Genomic DNA, 23,096 nt, shown 5'->3' with positions numbered 1-23,096 from the left:
GGGGACAGAGGATCTGAAGCAGGCAGCACAGAGCCCGACTGGAGGCCCAAACTCACAAATCGTGAGATAGTGACCTGAGCCGAAGTTTGACACGTAATGGACTGAGCCACCGGGTGCCCCTGAATAATGTTTTTACATAAGTCTTTTCGAAAGCACTGTCTTCCTGACTCTGCCCAAGCACTCATCAGCGACTCCTTTTTTTTTTAATTTTTTTTTACGTTTATTTATTTTTGATACAGAGCACAAGTTGGGGGAGAGGCAGAGAGAGAGGGGGAGACACAGATTCCGAAGCAGGCTCCAGGCTCCGAGCCGTCCGCACAGCGCCCGACGCGGGGCTCGAACCCACAAACCGCGAGATCATGACCGGACGCTTAACTGACTGAACCCCCCCCCCCCCCCGGGCGCCCCATCCTTGCTTCTGACCATAATACCCAAGCTCCCAGGCACGGTCCCCGTCCTGGGGCTCCAGGCCCTGCCTCTGTAGTGAATATTGCGGACTGGCTTGTCCACCATCCATTCCGGACCCTTCCAGCGTTCCAACATCAGCTGTACAAGCGGAGGCTAAAACCCCATTTTCCTGACTCCCACGCAGCTAAGTGAGCGTTCCAGCTTTGATCGTGATCCCCGGGGTCGGATGCGCTCGGGTGCGATTCTGATGCGGACCTGAGGTCCGTGGGAAGAGAAACAGGGCACAGAACATCCAGTCGGCCGGTAGGGGTCGCGGCAGGGGCGGTGGGTTCTGGTTTAGAAGCGGCGACTTCCGGCGCACACACGCAGCACGTCCTAGCCGGCAGCTTTCTGACCTTGACGGAGGCCTCAGCTCCGCGGCAGCCCGGTGTGGCCGCACAGCTGCGGGGGTCATTGTCAGGGGCTCGGCTGGGAAGCCCCGTGCTCGCCCTTTCCTCTCCGCTTCCCTAGCCAGCTCGGTGGCCACTTTCTGCAAGGATGACCTCTGACCCTTACCACTCAGCTTCAATTCTCCCTGCTCCCCAGGCGGGCCTCCCCTCTGGCCCCAGGAGCACACTATTCGCCTTTGCCCCATGGCTTCCTTCTCACTCGCTCTCTCCCCCGTGGGCAGCCCTCCCCCCCGAGGCCTCCGGTTCCAGAATCAGACCCGGCCCCGTCTCCCCGGGAGCCTGCGCCCCGCCCCGTGGTCTCTACTGGGCAGGGGGAGCACCGCACCCGCAGTCAGAGCAGCCCACGGTCTCAGCTCCTCTCTTCCAGGGGTGATCCAGAAAAACTAGTCGCCAGGCTCCGTTGCCATTAAACGCGGAGGCCGCGCCGCGTGAGCCCGGCCTTCTTGTCTAGTTCCAAAGTCGTCGAGACTCCGACCCTCTCAGCGAGGCCGCCTCCCAACTCGAGAGAGCCAGGCTGCTCTTCGCGCCTTTCATTTCAAGTTCCGTGGCATCTTTGGTTCCTGACACCTCCTCCCCAAGGTTAGCTGTGCGCACGTGGGACTGTTTATTTTAATCGCTGGAAAGAAGTCCCTGCAGCCGGCAGAGCCAGGCACGGAATGGCGAGGAGCTGAATTCTTAACAGGGCAATTTCTCCTCGGTGTCGTCACTGTTTTACGGACAGAGTGAACAGCTTGCATATGTTCGGTTACCCGGCTTATCCGCCGGACTCCCGAGGCCCCCCGCTAAGGCCCGACTGGGGAGGGTGCAGGACCAGCTCCCCGAACTTGTGCTGCGGGGGATGCCGGGCTTGGTCGCAGGCGCTGTGAAGGTCGGCCCTGATGAGCGTCCACTTACGGAGCCTGGGGTGACTGACCGGGCAGAGCCACGAGGCCAGTGGGACGCCACACTCGGCCCTTCTGCTTCAGAGGAACGGGCTGCTCTGATTCCCCTCCACTGCAAAGGCCCTGGGGTCACCAGGGGGACGGAGGTGTTTCCCCAGAGGAAACACCCTAGAGCTTCTCTGCAGGCGGGTTCAGCAGGCCGTCCCAAGGCACGGGAACCCCGCAAAAAATGCTCAGCTGCTTTTAGACCCATTTGTGCCAGCTATTCCTTTTGTTTGTTTGTTTGTTTAACATTTATTCATTTTCGAAAGGCAGAAAGAGACAGAGCGCAATTGGAGGAGGGGCAGAGAGAGAGGGAGACACAGAAACAGAAGCAGCCTCCAGGCTCCGAGCTATCAGCACAGAGCCCGACAGAACTCACGGACCGCAAGTTCATGACCTGAGATGAAGTCGGACGCTTAACTGAGCCACCCAGGCGCCCTGCTTTATTTATTTATTTTTGAGAGAGAGAGAGAGAGAGAGAGAGAGGAGGAGGGGCAGAGAGAGAGGGAGACAGAGAATCATAAGCAGGCTCCAGGCTCTGAGCCGTCAGCACAGAGCCCAACTCGGGGCTCGAACTCGCGGACGGCAAGTTCGTGACCTGAGATGAAGTCGGACACTTAACCGACTGAGCCACCCAGGCGCCCCTGTGCTAGCTATTTCTAGACGGCTCTTCATCCAAGGCTGCCATTCTGTTACTTGAACCGCCCACAGGAATGGCTTCCTGGTGCTAGACTGGTGTCACCTTTAATCAAGGGATGATGTAGGGGCGCCTGGGTGGCTCAGTCGGTTAAGCATCTGAGTCTTAATTTCGGCTCAGGTCATGATCTCACGGTTCATGGGATCGAGCCCCACGTCGGGCTCTGTGCGGAGCCGGCTTGGGATTCTCTGTATCACTCTCTCTCTGCCCCCTCCCTGCTCATGCTTGCTCTCTCAAAAATAAACATTTCTTTTTAAAAGCGAGGGATGATGTAAAAAATGGCCAGCTGGAAAATGTTTACGCCTGTTTGTATGTCTTCATATGTGCACCCAAAGGTGCTACTTAAAATAAAGCACGTAAGCAGATTGCTTCTGGGTCGGGGATGAGTCCAGACCTCCCCTATTTCCATCTGCTTTGACCTTTCCAAGCACTGGCTCCTTTATCTGCCTTTGTGTGTACGCCCAGGCACACAGACCCCCCGGGCCCAAACCCATGTGGCCTGGAGACCCTGCCCTGGCCTGTCCATTCTAACTCTGGCCTGGCGTCTCCTTGGCCCCCTGCCTCCAGTAATTGTGACTCACCTCCCCGCGCTGCCTACACCCCCTCCCACGACTGAACCCGCTCCATCGTGGCCCCCGGTTTCCGAGGGAGGGAGCTCAGACAGCTCCTGAGTGGTGGGAGACGTCGGGCATAACTATAGTGATGCCATAACTATAAAAGGCCACTGTAGCAAATTTCTCTGAAAGTCTCTTTTTCCTGAGGAATTGCTCTGACCTACTTATCAGATGAGAGCCCGCAATCTGTTCCTCGGTTGTGTGGAAACTCTCAGCTCTGCTTTGTACCCATTTACAGCAATGATCCCTGGCCTGCTTTTCTGGTTCTTGTCTGCACAGCCGCCCAGCCTTTACATAACCCTGCTGGTAACGTGGACAAGGCACCAGCCCGGCAGTCAGGCAGATGTGGTTTGTGAATCCCCGGCCTACTGTGAGTCGAATGAATGTGGGCATGCAATTTAACTTCTCCAAACGTCAATTTCTCCCCGTGAAAGCAGAGACATAATACCTAGTCTCCAAGTAGGTTTTATCTTTGTTGAGATTCAGTGAGCTAACGTCTGCACAGAAGGCTAGCCCTGCTCCAAGGAGGTGGATTCCCTTTCCTTTTTCTTTTCCAGATGAACCCCTCCTGGCCGTGTTTTGCATAGGGACGCATTTGCAGAACAATCCTGAGCGATACATAGTGAAATAAACAAACAAACAAGTAAACAAACAAGCAAGCAAATTAAAACTGGGACTTTGTGGCGTCTGACCCGCGGCCGCTAGGATACCTGAACTGTAAGCCACAGAACATTCAGGACCTAGCACCCCGCAGGATGGGGGATGTGCATCAGCCACACGTGCAGATTGGTTCTCTATCTCAGTTCCCCAAGCGGCTCTGGGGATCCCCAAGACCCGCTTCCGCGTTAAGACCCGCAGCCAAGGCAGCAAGGCGTTGAGAATGGTCTCCGAGACGATAAACAAGCGTGAGAGGAGGAAGTGGGTGTCACCGCACAGCCCGTGCCTGGCCCGGGAACGCAGGCCGAGCTGTTTACAAATCGGTGCCTGCAAAAAAGTTTGAGCCGCAAAGCTCATTTCTTGCCGTCTGACCCCTCCTCTGGGGTGGGCCTTCCTTTAAACAAAGGACAGCTTCCGCAGCACTCAGAAACAAATGTTTGCTTGCCTGGAGGCAGAAGGAGGCGGGCGCCCTGCGCGATGCCTGAAGTAAGCCTTCCTCCTGTCACTTAGGAGCCTGTGCCGTCTTGTCGGCAGGAGACACCGCAGCAAGGGGACAGGCACCTGGAGAGAATCAGATTCCACAGATAATTACAGGAAGGGCAACCACAGGTCCCAGTGAGGCCAGCTGTCTGCGGGCGGTTTTCATCGGGCTCTTTTTCACTCTATTGACTGATCTGCACGGAATCAGTTTCCCCGAGGTGCCAGAAAGTACCGCACATTGGGCGCCTTGCACACAGAAATCGATCGCCCCACGGTTCCGGAGGCCAGAAGCCCAAGATCGAGGCCTTGGCAGGGCTGGCTTCTTCCGAGGCCACCAGCGAGAATTTATTCCATGCCTGTCTCCTGGCTTCTGGCGTTTGCTGGCAAGATTTGACATTCCAGAAGCAACGTCCCGGTCCCTGTCTTGGTGGCCACGTGGTAGGCTCCCTGTCAGCATGTCTGTGTCCAAATCTGCCCTTTTTATGAGGACGCCGGTCATCCTGAATCACTCCGGGATGGCTTCACCGTAACCAATGGCACCTGTAATGACCCTATTTCCAATATGGCGACCTTCTGAGGCGCTGGGAGTTAGGTCTTGAACGTGTTCGTTTGTGGGGGATACAATTCAACTCCTAACACCTGTTGCGTGGCACACCTTTGCTAGAAGCTGAGGGAGAGAAAGAGGTGGTGACATACAGCCTGTGCTTGGCTCACCCACAAGCCAGCCTGGAACACGACCAGCAGGGCATTCTGCAGCCCGGTTTACGGTTGATGAGCGGGACAGTGGAGATACGAGCCAAGTTCCATGGGAGCAGGAAGGAGGGTACCTTACAGAAATGGCATTTGAGGACTGGGTTGAGAGGTACAATCTTTAAGTTGCTCTTTAGTGTGAAGCTGAGGGGGGCTGTAGTATCTGAGACTTGGTTTACCAGGACACAAGTTCAAAGTCCTCCCTGGTGTATGTCTGGTCTCTCTCTGGTGCAGAACTGCATGGCCGTTGTTAAAGCCAATATGCTGTGGAATATACACAGGCCGGTCTGGAGTATGAAGTGGAAATACTTGAAGTTTCAAATAATCAGTCACGGTGAGCCTATAATTGTAATTTAAATTGTTTGGGAAATGCATTGAAGTAAGTGCGTAACCAATGTTCAGATGTTCATGAAGAATTGTACTCCTCATGTGGTTTATTAAAATGGTTTAGTATTTGGGGCACCTGGGTGGCTCAGTCGGTTAAGCGTCCGACCTTTTTTCTTTTTTTTGGGCAGGGGGGGGGCAGGAGGCACATGCAAACAGGGGAGGAGCAGAGAGAGAGGGAGACAGGGAACCTCAAGCATGGCTGCAAAGCCCCGATGCAAGGCTTGATCCCACGACAGTGAGATCATGACCTGAGCGGAGATCAAGAGTCAGACGCTTAACCAACTGAGCCACCCAGATGCCCCGAGCGTCTGACTCTTGATCTCAGCTCACGTCCTGATCCCAGGGTCGTGAGTTCCAACTGCACATTGGGCTCCACGCTGGGTATGACACCTCCTTAAAAAAATAAAAATCAAAATCGCGTTGCATTTGATAGAAGCAGGCTTAATTCCCATAACAACAAATGAAATAAAACGAACACCCTGTGTTATGGGCCGAATTGCGTCACCCGCCAAAGTCATGTGTTGAAGTCCTCAGCCCCGGTACTTCAGGACGTTGACTGGACACAGGTAGGATCTTCAAAGACGTGATCCAAGCTACTGTGGAGCCTTTAGAGCAGGCCCTGGTCCAATATGGCTGGTGTTCTCAGCAAAGGATATGAGTCCATAGAGGGAGAGTCCCCCGGGGGATGAGCACCCATCTGGAGAAAAGGCCACGGGGGGACACAGGGAGGAAGGGCCACCTGCGAGCCGGGGGAGAGGCCTCCGGAGAAAGCAAGCCTACTGACACCTTGGTCTCGGACTCCCAGCCTCCAGAACTGTGCGAAGCCAGATCTCTGTTGTTTTGGCCCTTCCATCTGTGCTATTTCGTTACGGCCGCACTAGCAAACTAATACACGCTGCGACTCGTTCAGAAGTCTCGGGGTTCTCGGTTATTTGTTGGCCTGTTTGCACCTCGTTTTGCTCTGCTCCTTAATGTCTACCTTCAAAATAAGACCCAGACACGTCCCCTTTGCGCCCCGTTGCGATCTCCTCTTCCCGCGGGGTCCTTGTTACAGTCTGGAGTACGTGGATGCATGCGTCTAGAGGATTCTTTTTCTAGAAATATTGTACGTATCATTCGGCAATTTTGCTTTTACTTAATCAGATGGCGCCGAGGTCTTTTGGACTTTATGAGCATTTCCCTTGTTGATATGCTTTTAAATTTTTTCCGGGGTTTGCCAAGAAAGACTTTATGTCACAAAATAGCTCTTTGGGTCGAGCTGGTAGCTTACATAGTCCAGTTTCTTTAAACTTGTAAGGGAACAGGAGCGGTGATAGCAGCCTGAATAAACTGTCGTGCCTTTGGAAAAAGCAAAAAGAACCAAAGGCCTCAGTTTAAGAAGTCAGCAGAGCCATATTCCTGAATGTCACGGTTTCGACGATGAAAGACCAAAACCCGAAACTCCAATACGGCAGTGCTACTTTTCTTCCATGTGTACAACTTAAACCCAAACCTAAATCGACCTCTGATTTATTGGCACTTAATTCCCTAAAATGTTGACTGAGTGTTGCCAGGAAGGCCTGGTGGGACTCCACTTAAGTCTTTAGCTACAAACCCGGAAACGTACAAGGCCTGACAATCATTTGCATTTTATTGCAGCTTGGTATGGAGCTGAATTGCTTTGCTGAAATCAACTCCTAGATTAAGAAAGGCTGATATCATTTATTGCAGGCATTGAGTGACATCCAAGAGGCGACAGCCTCTCTGATTTGCCATTACCTTGGAGAGATTTAACTGTGTTTTGCAATACTTTTCGGCGCATACTATTGTTTTATTCTATTTCCAAAGGATTTTTTTACTTCAACGAGCCATGAATGTTTTGTCAATTATTACTGGTACGTTTTCGCCATTCAATTTAGCAGCGGCTAACTTCTATTGGAAGTCTACAACAAAAGCGAACACAATAACCTGAAAGAATGCGTGCTGATTGAAACAAACCTGTGAGTTGTATTGAAAAATCAATTTGAGGCAAAGAGCATACAGCATGTCCCAATGCAAGTTGATAGTAAGTTCCTGCTAGGTTAGAACCCACAACTTTAATGAAATACAGTGATCATTTCAATTTAATTATTTTAAATATTCACAGTACCCACTAAAGTGTGACCTCTGGGGTGCCGAACACTGAAAACAGTAAGCTTTCATTTTCAGTTGTCATCAACACTGCCACACCAGAGGTGTCTCGAAAACCCTGCCACGTTCTTGGCAGATCATGAATCCACCAGGAAGCCCCAATCAAGGACGGTTGAGTTAGGTATCTGAAAACCGTACCCCATAGTAGCAATAATTGTGGTAGTATTAGCAGGAATAGCAGGAGTACTTGTTATCCAACTTAATTTTTTTTTTAACGTTTATTTATTTTTTTGAGACAGAGAGAGACAGAGCATGAGTGGGGGGAGGGTCAGAGAGAGAGGGAGACACAGAATCCAAAGCAGGCTCCAGGCTCCGAGCTGTCGGCACAGAGCCCGACACGGGGCTCGAACTCATGGACTGTGAGATCATGACCTGAGCCGAAGTCGGACGCTCAGCCGACTGAGCCACCCAGGCGCCCCACTTGTTATCCAACTTAATAACTGGACCACCTGCAGTTAAAATTTTACAGGAATTTGAACTTGAGGAAAGCCTCCCCAGATGTTCCTATAGACAAGGTTCTCCTCATTCTCCTAGTGGGTTAACCAGCCTTGGAAGCAAGAGTGAAAAAAAGAAGACTGTTCTCCATTTTATTTGTGCTTTGTTATTGTTGTTGTTGTTGGGGGGGGGGCTTTTAAAATACAGTTTATTTATTTCTGAGAGAGAGAGCGTGAGAGAACGCGTGCGTATGAGCCGAGGAGCAGAGAGAGAAGGAGAGAGAGAATCACCGACTGTGAGACCATGATGTAAGCCAAAACCAAGAGTCGGACGCCTAACCGACTGAGCCAGCCCAGTGCCCCACGTCTCCATTCTATATGGGGCTCGAACGCCCTGCAGAAGGTAGGGTACCTCTGAACGGTGGCCAATTCGGTTGTTTCACCCTCTGCAGCTGGGGACTTGGCTCAGAAATTCCATCGCCGTGTTCTGGCACAACACAAAACCACTTCAACCCTTCTCCCTTTTCTCTTAGAAAGGCTGAGGCTGTGTTCTTGCAAAAACACAATTTCGGGTGGTTCCTGCCATGACCTAGGGAGGCAGAGCCGAAAAGGCTTCGGCGTCAGACTGGCGTGGGCTCAGCTCTTGGTTCCCACACTCAGTGGCTTTGGGATCTTGGGGATGCTACTTAACCTCTTGAAGCCCTAGTGTCCTCAGCTGAAACATGGTACCAGTGCCACCCGCACCATAGGGTGACGTAGTGATTGAGAGAGACACTTGCCATATGCCTTGCGAACGTCTGTCCTCTTCCTCTGGGTGAAAAGCCACATGGCCTCAGTTTGGCTCAGGTACACCAGCCCGGTCAAGATCGCAGCAAGTAAGCTAGGAACACTGTGACCAACAAACCCGATAAAGGTCAAACTTTCCAATCGTTGTGAAGCATCACGTAACAGACACAGTGCCCGAGGGCTGGCCTGTCTCCCCCTCTGGCCACTGCTGGTTTCTGGAGCCAGGCGACAATAGTGATTGCAGAACTGAAACAAAACAACAACGTGGGCATGTTGTCCATATCGCTTTGGATTTACAATAAAGTATTGGCACTGACACTAATATTTTTATGACTGCAAAATTTATTAAATAAAAAACCCAGTGAAAACAGAAATTTTATATCTTACACATCAGAGGAAATATGCTTGTAAGCATATTACAAATAGCAAGAAAAGCACTTATAATTGTTATGTTTTGGTTGTTCAGACATTCAATTATTAGGAAACCTCACTAAAAATTGAAGTGTTTGGAAACTGAGCAAAAACGACATGAAATGAAGAACACTTAATCCTCAGTAATGGATCTTTTTTTTCCCCAGGGTTCGGTCCTAAGAAACAAAATGGCCCAATGATATCATTGTTGAATGGTGAACATATTTGTGTGGAAAATTTTGCTGCCACTGGAAAAGTTTATTTTCATCTTACACCAGTTTAGAAGTTGTCGGGAGATAGTAATAAACCAGATGCCATCTTCAAATAATCTTTTCCCCTGTTTGATGACTCCCAGAGTTCTTTCAAAGTAACTTTTTGGGGGTTTGGGGTGGAGAATGGTGGTCAGAAACTTGAAGTTTTCACTGATAGCCAGTTGTAGTTTTATTCCTCAAAAGAGCACTTCAGTCTTATCTTTATCCTTGTTGCTTTGTCGCCAATAGAGATTCAATTCAGTTTCCGTATTACTCTCAAAGATATTCCATTTATATCCTGCTTGCAAGAAAATGTTTTCACTGGGGTAAGAGTCTTCCCATAGAAATTGTCCTGCTCCAACGTCTTCTAAAGGAATGTAGCTTTGTTCTATTTGAAAATTAATGCAGCATGGAATTCTCTGAGTACCTCTTAGGAAAATGCAGGATGTCAATCGCAGATTATTTAAGTATTTCCCAAAAAGGTTTTACCAACAAAAGTATCTATAGGTCAGTAATCAAGACTGGAGCCCTTACTGACAGAGTATTAGTTATTGATGCTATCCTTATGCATTCATGCAAAAACCATTCTTTGAGCACAGGTTATCTGCAGGGGGTTTCGCTAGGCATGAAGGATAAGTGACAGATGTTTATTATCCCCGTCCTTGGGATGCTTATGGTCTAATGGGAGCTGCGATAAACAAATGAATAAATGATTGCAAATGGTGATTTGTGCATGAAAGAAAATAAGGGCTACGGCAGAGAATAGGGTGACCAGCGAAGGTCTTTCTGAGGCGGTGACATTTTGACTGAGTCACAACTCAAAGACAACACCGGGCAATAGAGGAAAGTGATCTAGGCAGAGGGAAAAGTGGGTGCCAAGGCCCCGGGGCAGAAAAGAGTTTTGTGTATTCCAAGAACTTAGGGATGGCCTTTGTGCCTGGGACAAAGTGAGAGACAGGAGACAAACACGGATGAGGTCATAAAGTCAAGAGGGGCTAGAAGAGGCAGTACCTGGGGGACTGGGAGAAGACATTGACCTTTATCTATAGGGCAATGCAACATCATTGAAAGATTTTAAGTAGCGAAGCAGCTTAAATAATTTGCCTTTCAAAGAACACTCTGTGGAAAATTTCTGTTGTGAGAAGAAGAGAGAAAGCAAGAGAGAAAGTAGTGGGACCAGTTAGGAGACCGCTTGGTCAACCACAGGAAACATGACGGTAGCTTTGACCCAGATGGTTGTGGTGGAGGCCGCAGGGAGACAGGCTCATACCAGATGTATCTGAAGGAAAGCAAATAGAACTTACTATTGGGTTAGATAGAGGAGAACAGGAATGCAAGGGGCCAAGGATGGTCCCCAGTAACCCGGGCACATTGCTAATCAGGTGCGTGACGGCGGAGGAGTAGGAGAGGGCCAGAAGAGACTGACAGACGGGCTGGTGCAATAGGACAAACAAGGACAGTGGAGTGTCTTCCATGACGAGGCAACGGAGCTTCAAGATGGAAAAGGTGGTCAAGTGTGTCTGACAAAGCGACGTAAAGACCCAAGAGCCTATTAGACTGGCCAATATGGAGGTTGTCGGTAACCTGGCCACACGGTTTCAGAACAAAGAGGCTGGTGAGGAAGCAGGTAGAGCGTGTGTAAGCGTCTCTTTTGAAAGCTTGTCCTTTTTGCCAGGCAGGGGAGCCCAGGACGGAGCTCGGGACCACTGGGCAAGAGGACAGTCATTTCTCTCAGTTAACCACCCTCAACCCTTTAGCCCAGACACCTTTCCCAGAGAGTAAGAGACTCCTTCCCCACCTCTTTACCTTCATCCCCATCATCCTCATAATTACCCTGGCGAGGGCAGGCGTGTCAAAGAACCATTTGCTTTTGACCTCTTAGGTGGACGTCTGCCCAGTTTTTGGCTCCGGGACCCTTCTCCCCTCCTGTCAATGAGCCCCAGGCCTCCCTCCACACCATTCTCACGTCGGCCAGCTCAAGGTGAGCTTCTGACTCATACACACTTTCCTCTTAAATTTTCTCGGCTTTCTCACTTAGCCAACGATGAGGTAGGACATGAAAATGTCTAAGAAATGTCGGAGGGCAGGAAATTAAGGAGGACTTGTAAGGACGCAGTTGTTCTCACGTTTTTGTTTTTCAAATTGCATTTTGTTAAACTAACCACGCTAGGGGAAATTGCCAATGGAGGAATATTGATTTTTCAAAGCGACACACGCTTTAGGAGGATTTGACATGGCTTTTACTGAAATTGCAGAATGGCTTTACTCTGTACGTGCCCTCTGTGATGGCCTACGGGGAAGGATGTGTGATATGTGTAAGAAAAGGAGTAGAAGGAATTTCATTAAGGGTAGGATGCTAGAACGTGAAGGTTCCAGCTCTTATGTAATTGAGGAAGGGTAGAAGTTGCATTTCAGGGAATAAAGGAAATCAGATGCCACAAATTTAACTGATTCTCATCACCAGCCAGTTAAACTCTCTTTTGCAGATCAGACATCTTTCCTCTATTTGCAGCAAAGCTTCAAAGCTGCAGGCTGGGCATCAGGCCATCAGAGTCACTCAGACCACAATGATGACATTTCCCGGAGTCCAGCATCCAGCCGTCCTCCCTCTCTCCCCTCATCGTCCTCTGTCCTGTCACCAAAACAGAAAAAGATGGGAAAGGAGAATATTGTTTCCTTCCTGCCTCAAAGCTCCCTGGGCCTCCTAAGAATACAATATAACCCCCAACTTTCCCCAAATCTCCACATCCTAACATTTCCAGGAAGTTATAAGCCATGGGAGTCCGGGCAGACCCAGAAGAACATGTGTCTTTTTCTCTAAAAGCCCTTGTGGAAAGTCCCCACTATTCTGTGGGGGAGAAACAGTGTCTGCTTTGTTCATTCTGTTTCTAACGCCTAGTACAGTGCCCGGTCCAGGATCAACAATAGTGTTTCTTTAATGAATAAACAGGCGAAGGAGTGAAGCTTTCCAAGTGGATACATTCAAATGCTAAACACTTGGGCTCTATGTCTATGTGCTTCCATTTACCCCTAAAGAAGTTTCTCCTATTTGTTTTTGTATCTTTATTCCCTGGGAACAAGAAAATCAAAACAGTGAAATGACTTTTTGCTGGGTCACAAAGCATGAAAATAAAAGCATCAGAGCCTGGCAAGTCCGTGAGGCTGATGACAGCTTTGATGTGTTGACTTCTCTTCCAGGGTCCCGTTCACGATCTCTGTGTCCCTCCTCACCTCTCCATTTCTCTTGCTCCCCCTCCCTCTCCCCCTGATTTCCCGGGCTCAGCTGTGAATTCAGCTGCCTACCATAGAGTTCATGAAGACTGGACTCACCTAGGGTTATTTGAATTTTGGTAGAAGATTCTTGAACTCAAAGGAATAACATTGAGTGTTAAAATTTCCAAGGGGTGGAGGCAGGTGGTTTAGAGGGACTTAATTTTCCCATCTCAAATTATTCCAAATAGGCAGTTATATATTCTGGCCATTCATAAGGCCAGGTCTGCTCATTGTTCACTCTGCTGGACCAAACTGGATTAGGACCCAGACTAGGGTTGCAAGATCATCTTTAAAGAGTAACCACAATCCCTGTTGTCCATCCATTCATCCATCTACTTCATTCATTCGTTTGTTCACTGGAGACCAATGGTGAGAAAGGCAAGGACATGTGAGTTCTCTAGCAACTTACAGACTCAGGGAGAGAGATAGTGATCTCCTAATCCTGCAACTGAAAGGAACACCTTGGATAAAAGGAGTCAAGCTCAGGGAGTTTACAGAGGAGCCACAGAGGCTGGGCTGGTCTAGAGGTGCTTCCCAGAGGAAGGAGGAGTGGGAGTCAAGGGTGGATAGACAGAAGACCCAATGGGAGAGGGAGCTCCCTGAAGGTATAGAAAGCAGGCTGGAGTGGCTGGTGTTCAAACCTCCAGGTGGACAATCGGCTGGGGAGGAAGGCAAAAGCCAGAGCATTTAGTCTCTTTGGGATCAGATTTAAGGTCGTATTCTTTATCTTAAGGTGGATAGGGAGCTCTTGAATAGTTTTAAGTGGGAGAGGAGCCTGGGAGGAGCCTGGGCATTATCCTGCCTTGAGCTACTCGCAAATATATTCGTGTATCGCTCTACTTTTCTTCTTGTGCATGTCTAACTCCGCACATCTCTTCCTGGGGAGAATTAAGACTGGTGCTTTCCTGGGTAGCAGAAACAAAGACAGGGTCAAGGTTCAACCATTGACTTTCACTCCAGAGATAACAGTTGTAAAAGCCCAAGCTTTGTTTTGTAAGAGCAGAGCTCTCAGTGAATCAAAAGGCAATGGCCAGAAGAGATCCAGGGGATAAAGTTCCCCTAAAATGAGTAGATAATAAACTGGCCCCTGTGTGGGGAGGAGGGAAGTGATGAGAAGCAGGAGGGCTGAGGCCAGAGAGACTTCTTGGCTGGTGGAAACCACGTAGAGGGAAGCGTCCTCGGCATGGAGACACTGCCCCACCTCTGCCCCAGCAGGCATCAGAGAGCCAGCTGGGAACCTCGCAGTCCCTGCAGACTGCATCTGTTGGGGAACGTGCTGTGTGAAGCATGAAGGTGGCCGGGGCTGAGGAGCCGGTCTTTCTCACTGCACTTCACCCATCGTTTACTCAGCAGGAGTGAGAATCACCTTTGAACACACACAAACTATCCCCCCACCCTCCCTCCTCAAAGGCTCAGGACCCGCTTTCTCCCCTGAGAGCTAACAGTGAAATAGTTAACCTGGATACAGTCAAAGGCGGTACAGTGACGCTGTGGATGGGCAGGCCCCCTCGTTATCTGTACCGAGGTGAGAATAATAGAGTCACTCGGGTCAAGATCGCGGTGAAACCCAGCCCAGTTGTAAAATGAGGTTGGCCATTTTCAAAGGTTAATCTGGCTGCGGGGTGGAGAGCTGAATGCCAAGGGGCCAGAGCTGAGGTTTCGTGACCAGACAGGAGCTTATGTCAGTGGTCCGGGCAAAAAGTCGCCATGGCTTGGGCTAACATGGTGGCCCTGGGGATGGAGAGTAGTGACTGGATTCGAGAGATGTAACTGAGGTAAACAGACAGGACTTGAAGGAGCAGGTAAGGCAGTATAAGAGAGCTTCGTTAATTGGGTTTCTATAATAGATCAGCAAATAGCTTCGATGGTTTCCACCATAATGTTGAAAGCAAACAACCCCAAGTTCTCAGTGGCTTACGGTCATCTTTTTGTCTTTCTTGTTATATAGGTCTGCAGATTGGTTGGACATTTCTGTGTCAGGTCATAGTCGGTCCATGTGTCTCTTACTCTAGGACCTATGGTTACACGGGGGTGAGCTCTTCCATGGTGGGTGGCAGGAGGTCAAGGGCCCAAGCCAAAACACACAAGTATGTTGCAATCCTCTAGCTGGACAGGGCCTAGGAAATGTCTACTCATATACCATCGGTTGAAGGATACTAGGAGACAAAGCCCAGAGACAGCGGGGCAGCGAACTAAACTGCCCCAGAGAAGCCATGGCAAGACTGAATTGTAAACAAATAATGCTCTCTGTCTTAAGAATCAAGGGTGGCCCCTAGGTTTCTGGCTTACCTAGCTGGATATATTGGGGTGCCCTTCCCTGAGAAAGGAAACCTAAGAAATGAATCAGGCTTGGGAGACCCCCTGGGCTCAGTCTTGGATATTTGGTTTGGGATGTCTTTGGATAGCAAAGTGGCAGGAGCTACGGAGAAGCGTGGCCTGGAGGTATGTACTGGGGAGATTATGGCAAAGACTGCCAGTTGTACCCAAATATCCATCCACTTACCCCTTCTTCTTCAGTCGAACCTTGAGTTTTTCTTTTCTTTTCCAACCTCTCTTGAATGGAGTAGTTGCCTGACTACATTTAAACCAATGAAATACAGGAAGGGTCAATTATGACTTCTAAAAACTATCCTAAAAGGAAAGAGTATGTCCTTCCTCCTGTTTTATCGGTCCCTGCTGGCAGAAATGTGGTTGTGATGGTTTAAGCCCAAGGGGTCAACCTGGGCCGCGAGGTAAAAGTCCGATGTTGAGAACGGCAGAGCAACGGCAGAGAAAGAAGACTAGTTCCCTGAAAAGAAAAATCACTTTTATAGTATTTAAGTTACTGCCACTTGTAGTCAAACCCAGTCCTAACTGTCACAAGAGTCATGGGAGCGAGGAAGTGCGAGACACCGCTGAATTTAACACCAGGTTTTCAAGAAGAGAATGTGGAACGAGAGGTGAGGAGGGCCCAGGACTGAGCTTCCGGGAGCTCTAAGGTGTAAGCGCCAAGTAGAGGAGGGGACCACCCACAAACAGAGACAGACGCAGCTGAGGGGTAGAAGGAAAGTGAGACTTGGTTGTTCTGGACAGGAAAGGAGGAGAGCATGTCAAGGAAGAGGAAGTGGCCAAAAGTGGGAGACCATCCAACAAGTGAACAGCAGAGGAGATGAACTAGGTTCAGAAGATGACAAGGACGCGGGGGAACACGGCCTTTGATTCGCAAGAGTATCCTCTGAAAGATATTAGGAACAAAATAAGGCTGTATTGGGGCTATTAAAACATGATTCCTAAAAAAAAAAAAAAAATTACCCATAATTCCAAATATTTCTAAACCACCAACGGCCCAGAGTACCATCCAGGATGCTTTAAGAGGAAAACGACTCTGTTCTAGACTCTATTAGAAGGTGAGCGGAAGTGATGGAGAAGACAGATGGGCCTCAACATGACTTTCTGTCCTTACACGTCAGGTTTTCCTCTCCATTCCTCTCCTTTGCCCCCACCTCTGCCTTCTGCACAGCTTCCGGCAAAAGCCTCCACCTCTCTGGCCTGTCCTTTGTCCTGTCCCCACACTGCTTCTCATTGTTTTCTTAGGAAAACATGGTAACTTCACTCTCTTGCCCCAAATCCTTTCAGGACTTTCCACTGACTACATTTTCAAGTTTCAATTCCTTAGTCAGGCATATTAATCTTTCAAGATACAACCCTGACTTTTCTCTCTCATCTATCCATATATTCTGCCTCGACGATATCAAAGGACAATCTCCAGTCAAAATCTAACTGTAGTCACGTGGGAAACCCCAAGGAGTATCACTCGTCTGTGACCAGTCAGAACGAGAAAACACTAAATATTGCTGTTTCAAGACACTAAGTTTGGGGGGGGGGTGCTACACAGCAATAGATAAGCAGAACAGAAGTGGGTACCAGGAGGGGGGGGTCCGGCATTAAAAACTTAAACCATACGGCATTGGCTTTGGAACAGGCCGTGGCCTACAGAGTCTCGGGAAGATGGTTATTGGGGCCTATAAGAACAGTGAGAAAATTGACAGCGAGAGAAATCATTATTGGAAGCAGGAGTAAAGTGACTAGCAAGGCCGTCACCTGCAGTAAGGCGGAAAAGAAAAAAAATGTAACTAGTGGATAGTGAGACCGGCTAAGGAGATTTCAAGCGGGATGTTGAAAGTGTCACCTGAGTCCTGTTAGCCATGGATGGTAAGGGGCAGAGAGAAATGAACAAGAAGAAGAAATTGTTAGGTTTCAGATGTAATTTAGAGAAAATGAAGAGAATCCAGGATTGCCTAGGTTCAAAATTAAGCTCCTTGGTATCCGCCGCCCCCCACCCCCCGCCAGAGAGTAAATTATTTATTTTCTTATTTATTTTAGTTTTTTTTAGTGTTTATTTTTGAGAGAGAGAGAGAGACAGACAGAACATGAGTGGGGGAGGGGCAGAGAGAGAGGGAGACGCAGAATCCGAGGCAGGCTCCAGGCTCTGAGCTGTCAGCACGGAATCCGACGTGGGGCTCGAACTCACAGACCGCAAGATCATGACCTGAGCCGAAGTCAGACGCTCAACCCACTGAGCCACCCGGGCGCCCGGAGAGTAAATTTTTTATAAAGTAGGATGACCAAAGAGCCTCTCAAGGATGTGGCTCTACTTTAAGACTTCAGAAATACTTAGGGGTGTGCCTCCTACCTAGAACCCTCAGCTAGGCAAAAGATTTCTAAGAGTTTTAACAGCATTGCCCCACAGAATCCTAACCTTAAGCCCAAAACCAGACAGGGTCCTATCTCAAAAACACTTGTGAGTGTGGCTTTTGTAAACTGCAAGATTCCTAGGAACCCCACAATGTGTTTATGAGTTTGAGTGGATGGGTGCACCATCAGCCAGCGTGAACTAAAAGGGGCAGAGTGACTCAAAACTGAAAAGAAGCCTCTAGACCTTCGAACTTCTATGGGCAGGAAGCCGGCTAAGGGAGCTATTCAGTGGCAAATGTAAGCCATCTCTCACAGCAAAGAAAGGGTGATTCAGAGGACAGAACCAGGGACCATGGAGAGTGACGCCCTGAGGGCAGGACTGTGACCCAGGATAGAACTGGAGGCAATACCTAGCCAGATTGCAGAAATGCTACGGACAAGTGACTGCTCTACGTGCCTCCCATTCTTCCTGCCCCCTCTGAGCCGGAGCGTCTCCTACAGGTATTTGTACACCCCAGTGTATATTGGGTGCTTGTGTGTAGGGGTGCAGGTAGCCTGTCTTTTTAGTTCACAGGTAGTCCTATTGACAGGAAACTGTTTAAGGAACACCACCAGAAGAGGAAGCCATTTGTGCCTGGACTGTATTTAGATGACAAGTTCCAGGTTTTTCCATCTGATTCTTATGCGCTTTGGGGGCAGGTGCAAAAGGGTGTGAACATTTTTGCTTGAGGGAAGGATGTGAATTATCGTGCCTGGAGGGCAGACGGGATTTTCTGAAGACAGCCACCACAGAGTCTCCATCCCCCAAGCTCTTCCGCACTGGTGGGAACTCGCCACTTCCTCATCAAGAGGTGAAGATTATTTCTCTCTGCCTGCTTCTACTGGGAAGGGCCTGTGTCTGCCGTGACCAGTAGAATATGGCAGCATCACTGCTGGGCCCACCGTGTCCACTGTGTCCACACAGTGTTTCACTGGCCTGGCAGTTTTCACTTCCTGCCTTTTAGAACACTCCCTCTGGAGCCCAGACTCCATGCTGTGAGGGCCCCAAGCTACACAGAGGGGCCACAGCCAACAGCCCACATAAGCTGTCAGCGCCATCTTGAATGTCCAGGTCCAGCTGTGGCCAACATCTGACCAAGACCACGTAAGGGACTCCAGGTGAGAACTAGTCACCGAACCCAGTCAACCCTCAGAGCCACAAGAGGTAATAATACGTTGTGATTTTTATGTTACTAGGTTTCAGAGTGGTTTGTAAGGTCCTCAATACTTGTTCGTTGAATTTGTGACCCAATTCACTGCACCTTGGAATTTTTAAAGCAAGTAATACCACAGAGGACAAAGACAAATATTTACATCACATGCTAACTTGCAAGGTTATCAATTTTTTGGTGTGAGGTGATAGATGACCCACCTGTGAATGGCTTAAATTGGGGATTGGCAAACATTTTTATAATGGGCTAGATAGAAAATATTTTAGGTTTTGCCTCTGTCACAACTCTACAACTCTGCCATTGTAGCTGTAGTCAGTAAGTAAAGGAATAAGCGTGCCTGTTTCCTAATAAACGATTTTGCTTACAAAAGCAGGCTGCAGGGTGCTTTGGCCCACGGGCCATAGTTCGCGGACTCCTGCCTTTAAACATAGGGACTCATTATTTTGTAACAAGAACTGAGAGTTAATTCAAATAGATCAACCATATAAGCATGAACGTGGGGTCTCTCCACCTTTCTGCTCTGTCATCCTCAATTCTGTGAATTTTGTTCTCAGGCTGGTCCCTTCACGCGGTTGTAAAATGGCTGCCACTTCCTCGCGCCTCCAGGCATCACATCCTGACACCCACGTCCCCAGTGGAGAGAGAGGACTGCTTCTCTGCATCCTGTTTAAGAGCTAAGAGAACTTTTCCAGAGGTCCTCCAGCAGACTTTCACGCCCCATGGGCTATAAGTGCATCTCACATCCATTCGTAAACCATGAGTTACCATTATCTTGACCTCAGACTACTCCAGCTTCCCTCCATCGGAAGCTTTGCCCAATACGGGAACAAAATGGGGTTCCGTTAGCAAGGAGTCTAGCTACTGGGTGGGCGATAACCCAGAAAACCAAGCAGAAGCCCAGAGGCATTGGCGATAGGGTGCGCAGAAGATTCGAGGGCCAGATCCTGATGCCCAGCTTGGTCGGTTAGGGGAACAACAAGGAAACAAAGCACGTGTCGTCCAGTGGCTTCCGGAAGTTCCTAGTCCACAGCGTCAAGGAGCTTGAAGTGCTGCCGATGCCCGACAGATCTTACTGTGCAGAGATTTCTCACGATGTCTCCTCCAAGAACCACAAAGCCCGTCTACAGATTGCAGGTGGCAAGAGGTGTGAGGCTCTCTGCAAACTCCAGGTGGCCAGGCCCAGCCGAGGCCACGGAAACAAAAAGCCCCAGCCTTTCGGCGTGTACTGCTTGAGGTCACTTTCTCCATGGAGGTTTTCCTGAGCCCTCCCTCAGGAGACACTGCCAGCTCCCTCCTTCGGTCCTCAACCCACACATCATGCCTTCGGCCCCCTACTTGTCTATGCCCCCCCTGAACTGGGACTTCCTTACTTTGACATCAAAGTGGCTGCTGCCATTCCTGGCCCACAGAAGGCCATCACCCATGTGTGATGGCGGGTGGAGGAGGGTGCAGAGGAAGTCAGCTCCCCAGTTCCCTGGGTCATTAACGTTAACACTGTGGAATTATCTCTGCCTTGCTCTTCTTTTCGGAGCGGTGGCCTCAAGCTTGCAGACTTGTGCCCTTGAGCCAGGATCCCGTCAAGCTGAGAAACCCAGTTTGCTTGTTTTCCTTTTAGTTGGGGCCGGATAGGAACCCCGTGGGCAGTGTTGGGCCACAGGCTTTTGGCAAGTGGTGCCATGGGCTTGACTCCTAACTTTTCCCACATTCCTTCAAACGGACCCCCTGCCCTGCAGGATGGCTTTTAGTGGAATGTCACATGTCCTCGGCACTCATCTGTGGTCCCTGGGACGGCACCTACCACACTATCTAAGCTGTGTGTCTTTGGTCTGTCTCTCCTGCACGATGACCAGCTTTGTGAGGACAGACGTGCTCTTAGGATCATTTCTGAACCCAGTGCCTGGAAGATGCAGAAGAGATGTTTAACGAATGGATGAATGTCAGTGATGTTTCTGTAAACACACACACACACACACCCCTTTCTTTTTTCTTTTCTTTTCTTAATGTTTATTTATTTTGAGAGAGAGAGAGACACAGCATGAGCAGGGGAGGTGCAGAGAGAGAGAGGGAGAGAGAGAATCCCGAGCAGGCTTCCCGCTCAGTGCAGAGCCCGACTCGGGGCTTAATCCTTGGAACCATGACCTGAGCAGAAATCAAGAGTCCGATGCTTAACCGGCTGAGCCACCCAGGTGCCCCTCGCGCACACACCTTCCAACGGCCCCAGAATCAGATGTGTTGGCGAATGCTGTTGCCTTCATCCTTTAACCTGGCTACCTCCCAAGCACCTCTGCTCAAAGCCATGGAACCGCCACTGCCACAGGGAAGCTCTGAACTGAGAGTCCTTGCCAGTGATGGCCTGTTGATCTACCCCAGTGCCCCTGCATCCCCTGCAGCCCCAGCCAATGCTCGCCTGGCCAGCACTGCCCGGATGTGTGCTGACCTGGGGATGCGCTGCGGGTCGAGGGAGGCGCTCACGCAGAGCTCACTCGGGGGTGGCCGCCCTCCTTTCATCCTGCAACACGGGCAGAATCGGGAGCCCCAGCAACCTGAAATTCACAGAAATCCTGGAGTGGACCGAGGAAGGGTGGGAACAGGAGGCACACGTGGCAGCTTGTCCTGAAGGCGACAAGATGCCTATTTGCATATAATAATTACCGGGCTCCTAGCTGCACCAGCCGCTGCCGAGCCCGCGGCTTGCACCGGTGCACTTAATGCCGCAGCTGTGATGGGAGAATTTCAGCTGAGTCACATCCCTGTCTTAGGAGGCGAGGGGGAGAGTTGAGCCTGGGGGAAGGTAGCTGACTTGTCAAAAGTCACACGCAGCTAGGAAGCGGGGGGTGGGGGTCAAGATCAGAGCCAGGCCGGCTTGCCCCAAAGTCCATCTTCCTGATCACTGGAGCACACTGCTCGCGAAGAAGCAATCGATCAGCAGCTTTGACCGTTTCCGTCTGTGGACACAGTCTGGTTGACGCACTGCCTCTCTCAGGAGGGGGCTGGAAATGTGTCCCCAGTGGAGCAGGATATCCCTCCCTCGGGTTGCGGGGCCAGCGAGGTCGATGAGTGGGGCGCAGGTGGGCCCCAGGTCCTGGCGTCCTGGGCCTGGGGTGGAATGTTCCATCCCTTCTAGCCTTGGAAGGCCTTGCTCCACGTGCTGCTCAGATCTCACCCTCCCTGAAGGGGCTGGGCTCCCTGGCAGCTTGTGCTGAGGACTGGGTATCCCGCCCCTCCCCCCTTCCCTTACTTTGTCACTGACAAGGGCAACTTCGTCTGGAAAAGGGGCCAGGCCAGAGTCACCAGGCTCTTAATGGAGCTGTGCAAGATACTGTCGTGGCCACTTTCTCGTCCACCCGGGGGGGGGGGGGGGGGGGGGGGGGGGACAGCGCTTGTGATGTCAGGAAGTTCACAGAAGCGAGTCCAGGCATGGCGGGTGTCCGGGGCCTGATCCTTGTCGTGCCCCACGTCATGAGAAGGGGGAGGCCCAAGGCCACAGGCAGACCCCTGCCAACATCGTTATGTCCCCCTGTGTCTTTATGTGGGAGGAGAATGAGCCTCCCCTCCCGCATCCATCTGGTCCCCCCATCCTCAAATACACCCAATCTGAGCCCCACACCCCCGTCACCTCCGTGGCGCAGCTGGGTGACTCAGCGCCAGGCCCTTTATGGCCCCGAAGTCACACACAGTGCCGGCCCGGACCAGCCAAGCACCTTCAGCCCCACACCCACTCTTCCCTCTCTCTTCGGGTATCTGTGAAGGAAGGTTCCCGAATCCCAGGTCGTAGGCTCCCCCGACGGTGCAGCTGTACTCCTCACGTCCAAGTAGTCGCGGACAAGCTCCCTAACCATCTGTGGGCCTCCATTTTTCTCAGCTGAACCAGGAGGACGAAAACAGCTTCTCTTCACGAGACTGTGGCAAAGACCGGATGACGGAACACACGAGAGCCCTCTGCACACTGCCTGGCACGCCGTACCTTCCCCACCACGAGGGCACGGTCGGGGCGGCCGGCCCTCAGGACCGTGTGCACGAGCCGGCTCCTAAGCCACGCAGCTGAGAAACAGCAGGGCTTGTTTCCTCTGCTGGCCTAGGACTTCCCTCAGGGTCCCTGCGTCAACGGTGTCTGAGTCCCCGTCTCCTAGGCGAGTGTGACCTCCCTCCCTCTTTCTGCAGAGGCTCCCTTGGGAAAGTGGTATTTCTCAGAGTCTCAGGACACTGAGCTCTGCTTATCTCCGGGACTTGAGTAGTCGCAGAAATGAGACTTGTGCTTCCAGCCTGCATCGGTCCCAGCCCATGACCTTCAGGGAAGGTCATGCTTAAGCAGAAAATTTCAGCAGGTTTCCTATCCAGCCGTGCTCACCTGCAATTGCCTTTAACTGTGTTAACATCTGTCTCCACGCAGCCACCCTCCCCCCTCCTCCCCACGGCCACCGCATACAGGGACCTCACTAGGCTGCCCGAAACGCATATTCAAACACAGCTTCTCTGTTTCCCGTTGGGCAAGTCCGTTTTCTCAACTATAAAATGAGACTGT

General features: G+C 50.5%; 2 long non-coding RNA genes across 3 annotated transcripts; both read left to right on the top strand.

Moving 5' to 3' along the window:
- The first annotated feature begins 4,162 nt into the window (after positions 1-4,162).
- On the top strand, positions 4,163-20,505 carry LOC121012797 (uncharacterized). 2 transcript variants are annotated; one of them, XR_005782309.1, is made up of 2 exons: positions 4,163-5,312; positions 19,129-20,505. It is a non-coding gene; the product is annotated as an uncharacterized LOC121012797 (long non-coding RNA). The 2 variants fall into 2 exon arrangements; XR_005782308.1 differs by lacking the exon at positions 4,163-5,312 and adding an exon at positions 17,224-18,521.
- On the top strand, positions 8,228-12,410 carry LOC121012796 (uncharacterized). Its single transcript, XR_005782307.1, has 2 exons — positions 8,228-8,371; positions 9,333-12,410. It is a non-coding gene; the product is annotated as an uncharacterized LOC121012796 (long non-coding RNA).
- Positions 20,506-23,096: the final 2,591 nt, after the last annotated feature.

Source organism: Herpailurus yagouaroundi, unplaced genomic scaffold (genome assembly GCF_014898765.1).
Source record: "Herpailurus yagouaroundi ecotype Mexico unplaced genomic scaffold, PumYag 197, whole genome shotgun sequence".
NCBI classification, from domain to species: Eukaryota; Metazoa; Chordata; class Mammalia; order Carnivora; family Felidae; genus Herpailurus; species Herpailurus yagouaroundi.
The sequence above is the reverse complement of the archived record's forward strand: the minus strand, read 5'-3'. Positions and strand labels throughout refer to the sequence as shown.